Source organism: Bubalus kerabau, chromosome 8 (genome assembly GCF_029407905.1).
Source record: "Bubalus kerabau isolate K-KA32 ecotype Philippines breed swamp buffalo chromosome 8, PCC_UOA_SB_1v2, whole genome shotgun sequence".
In the NCBI taxonomy this organism is placed as follows: domain Eukaryota; kingdom Metazoa; phylum Chordata; class Mammalia; order Artiodactyla; family Bovidae; genus Bubalus; species Bubalus kerabau.
In genome coordinates this window covers 5,878,759-5,887,667 of record NC_073631.1, presented here as the reverse complement: position 1 = coordinate 5,887,667, position 8,909 = coordinate 5,878,759, and the positions used below count along the sequence as shown (strand labels likewise).

General features: G+C 41.3%; 1 pseudogene; it reads left to right on the top strand.

The window, feature by feature from the left end:
- Positions 1-3,929: 3,929 nt before the first annotated feature.
- Positions 3,930-4,620, top strand: LOC129658805 (3-beta-hydroxysteroid-Delta(8),Delta(7)-isomerase-like; annotated as a pseudogene).
- The last annotated feature ends 4,289 nt before the right edge of the window (positions 4,621-8,909 follow it).

Here is an 8,909-nt window from a genome sequence, read left to right as displayed (position 1 = left end):
TGGTTTGGGTCTGCTTTTCCATGCACAGAAAAGCCAATCTATTGACATTGGATTATGGGAAAGGAAAATGCAATATTTATGGAAGGGCCAAGCAAGGAGAAAGGGCAACTAATGCTCAGAATATCCCTCAATAGTTTCATGGAAGGGGTATTAAAGGCAGTGTGAGGGAGGGAGCTGCAGGGTGTGGGATTATGCAAAATTCTCATTGGTTGGCATCAGGGTGAAGTTTTAAGCATTATCAGCCTTCTGGTTTAAACCAGTCCAATGTCTAAGTTCTTGCAATCAGAAGATTTCATCTGGTGAGGATCTGCTCCCTGTAAAAATAACATTGGAATGTGTGTCAGACCTTTATCTACATCTTTCAGAGAATTAGAAGCTTAGTGATTCTGCTACAGAGTGGATTTATAGTTTAAATTGTTACTGGTTTCCAGCTCAACAACTATTTTTTCATTTCTACATCTTCACATTTCCTATTGACTAGCTCATGAGTCAACCTTTTGAGACTCAGGGGAGGCCCAGGAGACTAAAGCAAAAGCCTTTTATCTCAAAGGACAGGGAGGAAGGATCTTGCATACAGTTCATTATTATCAAAATGCCTATTACTGGTTTGGCTTTTAAGTTAGACAGGACTGAACACACAAACACAAACACACACACACACATACAATCAGTAAGCTTATCCTTTGTTTTCTTCTGTATTTTATGTACATATTTAATCATCCTGGACACTGTTGTCTTCCCAGGTGGTGCAGTGGTAAAGAATCCATCTGCCAATGCGGGAGACTCAAGAGACACAGATTCACTCCTTGGGTCATCAAGATACCCTGAAGTAGGAGATGACAACTCACAATGGTATTCTTGTGTGGAAAATCCCATGAACAGTGGAACCTGGTGGGCTACAGTATATGGGAGTGCAAAGTCAGATACTAATGAGTATGCACCACACACATAAACATGTAGAGAACAGGATTCCCTGACTTCTACCCACTAGAAACCAGTAGGAAAAAAAAATGTACCTTGAAGTTGCCAAATATATTTGAGGGGAGCAGTGTGAGGTAGCAAGATCACCCTATTTGAGAGCCAGTGCCATAGGTAGCTTAGAAACTGGGTATTATTAGGATACTAATCAAAACATGCTTAAACTGTCATAGAAACTTTAGTTATCTTTGTTTCCTCTATGGTCTATAGGCCCATCTCTTGAGGGTCTTGTCTTCATACACTTAATGTTCCCTAACTGTTGATTCATATTTATTAATGAAGTACTACTCAGAACTCACTTGCATATCAGATATCTTGTTTCCCAGCAACAACACTGCTGCCCTTAGAGCAAAAGGGAAGGACTCTGGATTCATCCCTCTCGAGTGGAGGGTCCTGTCTTAGATGGTTTTTAGTCCTTCATGTCCCATGGAAGGCTGGAATCACTTAGAGGTGAGTCTAGTTCTTAGCACATCACTCATAACTCCCAAGGTTGGCCACTCCCCTTCGATGTACAGATTCATCTGGAAGGAATCCAGACACTGGAAAGACCCAATGCAGGAGAAGGAAAACACAGTGTGATTGGCTCAACTGATTGATGGGTAAAGCGATAAGCCCTTCTAATTGCCCTCTCTTGGAGAAGACTCTTGAGAGCCCCTTCGACTGCAAGGAGATCCAACCAGTCCATTCTGAAGGAGATCAGCCCTGGGATTTCTTTGGAAGGAATGATGCTAAAGCTGAAACTCCAGTACTTTGGCCACCTCATGCGAAGAGTTGACTCATTGGAAAAGACTCTGATTCTGGGAGGGATTGGGGGCAGGAGGAGAAGGGGACCACAGAGGATGAGATGGCTGGATGGCATCACTGACTTGATGGACATGAGTCTGAGTGAACTCCAGGACTTGGTGATGGACAGGGAGGCCTGGCATGCTGCGACTCATGGGGTCGCAAAGAGTCGGACACAACTGAGTGACTCAACTGAACTGAACTGAACTGATCTGTGTATCAGTTCTTCATTAGTTTGGAAACTCAGTTTGGGATTTGGGTCTAAGTTTTCTTTTGCCTCTTTTCCCCCTTCATTCCAATTCTGTTTTATATTTGTGAAGATTTCCTCAAAGGTTCTGATGGTCTGTAAGGACCTTTGCTCATATGTTACATTTATTTACAGTTTTTATTCTTATATATGCCTTTATAACCAATAGGTAAAGTCAATAGATTGTTTACAGCATGTTTATTTAAAAACAATAAGATAAATACAACTAAGAGCTTTGATTAAATCACTTGGTATGATATGAGGCCTCAGCCTGCTGCTCCATACACCATTTCCCCCTCTCTTGGATGACACAGATGGGAAAGCTGAGACCCCAGGTGGATCAAGCAAGGCTGCAGGGCTGTCATGGCCAGTATCTGGTAGAGGAGGCTTTGAAGATGTATGAATACTGTTCCAAAGTTATGCCCAAAGGCTCAGTGCCATATAGAGTTGGCTGCTGCTGTATTAGAAAAATCTGCATTGCTTAGTATTCAAGATAACCAGGGAGGCACTGCAATCTTATTAGCCTGAATAACTACTTATCTTACCCAAATCCAACTATTTCCAAAAGAAATGGAAGAAGTAAGGTTTATCTTCCATCACTCAGGTTTTGTTAGCATCCTTTCCCACTAAACAGCTTTAGATTGACAAGTCACAGATCAGAGCTTGCTCTATCCCTTGCACACTGTATTTAGAAGGTGATTTGCATACAGAATTTACATAAATCTACATAATTGCATTCCTTTGATGGTCCGTAAATGGATTTCTGTAATCAGGAAACAGCTCTCAGGATCTCTTTGTTAATGGTACCATGTACACTTGTACTCTCTGTGAAATCACTTTTTAAAAGAAAAACATTATTTTGGTAATTTTAATTAATGAGCTAGAATATAACCATCTTCATGCTGAGGTCAGAGTGTCCTAGGAAGACCAGGATCATGTGCTACTAGGAAAATTCTGCCTGCTTGCCCTCCCTCTTCTCTTTCCATTGGAAATATCCATTATCCACAAGAGGATGTAGGTCTGCTATGGAGTTCCATCTTAACTCTGGGGAAATTTGTCTTCTACCTGAGTGAAGACTGTCTCAGCATTGTCAAGCTAATCTTTCTGTCTACCCAGCAAGAGGGGTCCTGCCCTGAGAGCAGTGCCTTATGTGTTTCTGTTTATTATAAACATTCCCAAAACAAGTTCACCAAAGCACACACTTGTGTCCTTTACTGGGTCCAGCTCAGGAGACCCAGGTCTCTATGTGCTCTCACTTTCAGCAGTGTGATAGCTTCAGGGAAAGTCTTTGCCAAAGTTCCGTCCCTGCTTCTTTGAAATACAAGGTGACTTGTAGCTAGAAGATAGATAGACCACATCTTCTTTATCCATTCATCACTTGATGGACATTGACTATCATAAATAGTTCTGCAATGAACATTGGGGTGTATATCTTTTTCAATTGTAGTTTTCCTTCGGATTTACTCAGCCATATAAAAGAATGAAATAATACCATTTGCAGCAACATGGATGGACCTACAGATTATCACACAAGGCGAAGTAAGCCAGATGAAAAAGATGAATATCATATGATATGCTTTATATGTGGAATTTTTAAAGTGATACAAATTAACTTATATACAAAACTGAAACAGACTCACAGATGTAGAAAACTTATGGTTACCAAAAGGGGAAAGAAAGAGAAGGATATATTAGGTGGTTGAGATTAACGTATACCCACTACTGTACATAAAATTGATAAAACAACAAGGCCCTACTGTATAGCACAGTGAGCTCTACTCAGCATCTTGTGATAATCTACAATGGAAGAGAATCTGAGTCACTTTGCCTCACACCTGAAACTAATATAACACTGTAAATCAACTGCACTTCAATAAAAAAAATAGGTTTTCTTGCAGGTTGGTTGCAGGCCTACAAAGACATGACCACCAGTCCCGTGCACCCATTCTGGCCTCTGGGCCTGAGGCTGGACAACTCTGTGCCTAATGACTGCCCCACCTGGCAGATCCTGGCCTCTTCTCTGTCTCTGGAGTCTCAGTTGTGACCACTTGGCTGTTGTCAGGGTGTGCTGCCATTGTCCCACTGGGGGCTTGGCAGAGACTGTCCCTGTGCTGGTTTGCAATATTTGGGTTCATTCACTTGGTGATTGAAGGCTGGTTCAGCCTCTGCCACGTGGACCTTCTTGGAGAACAAACCATCTTAACTCTGGAAAGAGTATGCCAAGGGAGGCAGCCAATACATCCTGAATGATAACTTCATGATATGTATGGAGACCATCACGGCTTACCTGTGGGGATCACTCAGCCTGTGGATAGTGATCGCTTTCTCCACCAGCAACCCCTCCACTTTGTCCTATAGCTTGTGATCTCTGTGAGTCAGGTTTATGGAGATGTGCTCTGTTTCCTGATGGAGTACCGTGATGGATTCCAGCACAGGGAGCTGGGACACCCACTCGACTTCTGGTTTTACTTTGTCTTCCTGAACGCCCTGTGGCTGGCGCTGCCTGGACTCCTCATACTGGCTTCCATAAAGTGACTTGCTCATGCCCAGAGCATACTGGTGCCAAAGCCCCCAAAGCTAAGAGCAAGCAGAGCTCAAGAGTGATGGACTAGGCTTAAACACTGGCTACTGAGGAACTCTCCACCTGCCAGAAGATTCCAATCCTTGCTCCCACAGGTTGGAAGGACAAACTGAATTGATCTGTCAAACTCAGGTTGATGGGTGGGCAGTGGGAAGAAAAGAGCTGTGTGGAGCCACTGTCAGCAGCCAGTGGGACAAATGTGCAAGAGAACCTAGGAAGTCCGTGATGGGGACAATTTTTTAAATCAGGAAATAAAGGTCTTGACCCTAAAAAATAAAGAAAGAAACGCTAGTTGACATATTGGAAGGCTCTGAGGCTGCTGATGAAGATCACAGACTCCAAAAGAAGGGAAGCCTATGGAATAGGAAGAACCTAGAGGAAGGGCTGGCTGGTGAGCTTGCTGAGGTTCCTCCCACAAGTCCACTGACCGCTGACCACAGAGCCCTGCAACATTCCAAGGGAGCTTCCTTACCCAGACCATGGAGGGTCCATATTCTGCTGCCTTTCCTGGTCCAGTTTGAAGTTCTGGAGGTGACCAGTGATAGTATGGATACACACTATTATTCAGGGATGCAGAGGATCATGCAAGATAAAACCATTACATTTTCTCTCAGTTCCCATTTATGTGTGAACTTAGAGGTCATGTGTGTGAACCATGAAACTGATTGCCCTCATTGACAACTAGATGGATGTAATAGTTTTACTCATAAAATTACTTCCAATGTTTGATTTTTTTCTTATAGTCATTCTTTTCTTTTTAATTTAATTTTTTTTTTTGCCTCTCCACACAGCTCAAAGGATCTTGGTTCTCCCACCAGGGACTGAACCTTGTTAGTGAAAGCACAGAGTCCTAATCACTAGACTGCCAGGGGATTTCCTAACCTTTGGTTGTTTTAAAAACCTAAATAAATTGAAGCATTATTTAAATATTTTAATTACAATTTATACATAGATAATATGTATTCACCTTTTATTTTTTAAGGCAAAATGTGAGGTATCATTGACGTACAATAACTGCACATATTCTGGTGTACAATCTGAACAGTTTCCATATATATACATATATATGTTTATGAATACAGCACTATCATCAAAAACACCATATTGATCTACTTCAAAAGGTTCCTTATGTGAAACATATTCCCCTCTTTCAGTGCCCCAGAAACCATGAGGTTTCCCAGTCTGGTCACTGGGAAAAGGCACCCTTCTTGGATTTTCATGAGCACCACATCCTATTACCTCTCATCCTCTTGGAGGATACTTGCCAGGACTCTAGGTAGTTTGCTCACGGTGCAGCTGCATAGGAGACGGTGATTTTCTCAATTGCTGGCAGTCTCTCTGCGAAACTCTTTTCTCCCCATCAGCGTAGCAGGAGAACTCATCTGTGTTCTCTGGGCCCTGTTTGCCCACCAAGCCCTCCCCTCTTTGTGCCGGTGGTGAGCCAGACAGACACTGCTGGACTGCTTCAGTCAGTGTTCCCCTCCCAGGGATCACTGGCTGGCCTTGTCCAATATCCAGTGTCTTTAAAACCTGTGTTTTAAATGTATTTTTTCTTTTTGCTTCAGATAGGACAGTTCATCTAGCCCGTCTTATTCCATCTTAGCCAGAAACAGCCTGCATTTTAATTTTACTGGATAATTTTGTATATTTTATGATATCTATGACTTTACTAATGTGAAAATATTTCTAAAAGTATTATTTTTCCATTTCATTTTACTCTTATGAAGTTATATTCTGATTTTTCCCTTTAAATACAATTACACTTAGATTTTAAATTCTTAAAATCATCACTGACAATATCTCAGAAATAATGTGAAGATTTTGATAATAATTATATCATTGGTGAGTTTGTTGAAATGAGGACAAGAAAATAAATCTTGCAGAGTAAAAATAAACAATATGATTTATGAATGTCTTTAATTTAATTATCACTCATTCAATCATTGTCAGTTCAGGATCTGGGACTTGGCTACAATCCAGTCATCCTTTTATATTTTAGCCATTTCCAATCCTAAAAAACTGTAGCTTAATAGGCATTAATTAATTTTGTCACTGAGAATGTATCTCTGATGAGTAGAATGACAGAGAACATTGTGCTCATCAATGTGCAAGCATGCTTTGTATCTATGTGCAGTGGTCAGACACGCAGGGCACCAGTCTCCATGTGTGCCCTCCTCTGCCCAGGCTCAAGAGAGGGGCAGCGCCGCCTCGGGCCTCATTCACCGCTCCCTGAGCTGGCTCTCTTTATGGCCTCCGGCATGGGTTCTGAACCATGGACAGCTCTCCCTCTAAATCTGGGGTTACCTTGCTTCTACAGTTTTTGAAGGACTTCATTCTTACCTGTGGCCAAGTTTCATGGTTTTTGTTCTTATTGTGGGTGATAAAAGAAATGTTCACATATTGAGGTTATGGAGCAAACATTTTGACTTATACATGAGTTAATGTGAATATCATGTCTGCTTGTGGTCTATTAAAAATTCATTGTACATCTGCTTTAATATTCAGGAAAGCCACACTGACCAGAAGTAAAATATGTGCATGTTAAAAATAAAGATTCAACGCCTTCCTTCCTGGGATGCTGATGCTGATCCTTTGATAAGATGCCCAACCTAGGTGCCAAGGCCATGCTGTGCACATACAGGTCTAATGTTTGTTTGTTTGTTAAATCTTGACATCCTGACTGGTGTAATGTTCTTTGTTCCAACAAGATATAAAACTGTGCTGAAAAACATGCTTCTCCAGAGAAGTCTATCAGAGTAATCTGGGCTATAGTCCTCAGGTTGACTCAAATAAAACTCTTTTATATTCCCAGTATAGATTGTTAATTATATATTATTATTTTCATTGACAAGGTCTAGAAGGACTCCCTGATTCTGGTTTCCAGTTACTTGGATCTCTGCATTCTTGCACGGGCTTGTTCAGTCACTTCCGGTGTGTCCGATTCTCTGCGATCCTATGGGCTTAGCCCACCAGGCTCCCCTGTCCGTGGAGATTCTCCAAGCAAGCACACTGGAGTGGGTTTCCATGTCCTCCCTCAGGGGGTCTTTCTAACCCAGGGCTGAGTTGTGTCTCCTGCATTGGCAGGTGGGTTCTTCACCACTAGCTCCACTTGGGAAGCCCAGGACAACCCTTCACCATTCTGTTATCATGGATATAAATCCCACTGTGGGTTAAGCAGTGTTATTTTATTGAAAAATCCATTAGTACAAGAGCAATACCTAAATGCAACAGATTAAAATATCAATGTTCAATTGTGCATTTTGTGAAAAAATAAGCCCTAAGAAAGTTATAAAATAATCAAAATCATGTAGAACAACATTCACAATGTCCAGTGATCTTCCTATTTATTAAGACTAATCCTTGAAATTCTCTTTATTTCCTTTTATTTTTTGGTGTCAGTTGATTAACCTGGGCATAGATGATCAATAAGTCATTTCAGCTCTGTTTACAAAATATTTCTAGACTCTCTCCTCTTCTCTTTATATCCACTGCTATCTCCAAGCCAACGCCACTTTTGCTGCCTTTTCTCACATGGGATTATCACTCTGGTCTTCAAACTACTCATGATTTTACCCTGGTTTTTCCATGTGTATTTCACATAGCAGCAGTATAAGCCACCAGACAAAAGACAACCAGCTTAATTTGAAAGAGATGAACAAGAATGTATTTTAAGTATAAATATGTCCCAAATATGTCATGAAACATATTATGTTCTGTATTTTTATTTGCTAAATCTAGCAACACTAAACCAAAAGAAAAATCTTTATCTTAATGTGAAACAGATTATGGGTTTCCTTGGTGTCTCTGCTAGTAAAGAATCTACCTGCAATACAGAAAACACCAGTTTGATCCTTAGAAGGGGATGATCCTCTGGAGAAGGGATGGACTACCCACACCTATATTCTTGGGCATCCTTGGTGGCTCAGATGGTAAACAATCTGCCTGCACTGTGTGAGACCTGGGTTTGATCCTGGGTTGTGAAGATCCCCTGGAGGAGGACATGGCAACCCACTCCAGTATTCTTGCCTGGAGAATCCCATGGACAGAGGAGCCTGGCCAACTACAGCCCATGGGGTCACAAAGAGTTGGACATGACTGAGCGACTAAGCACAGCACAATAGAGATTATGCCATGTGCTTGTACAAAATCTTTTAGTCTTTTCATTGAATTTAGAATAATGTATCATTATCTTCAAGATTCCATGTGATGTAATCTCCAAATCTAACCCTGACATTTTTCTCTCAATCACTACTTTCCAAATGCACTAGTCTTTCTTTTCCTTTAAGTTGCCAGATTTGTTCTTGATAGAGCACATTTGTA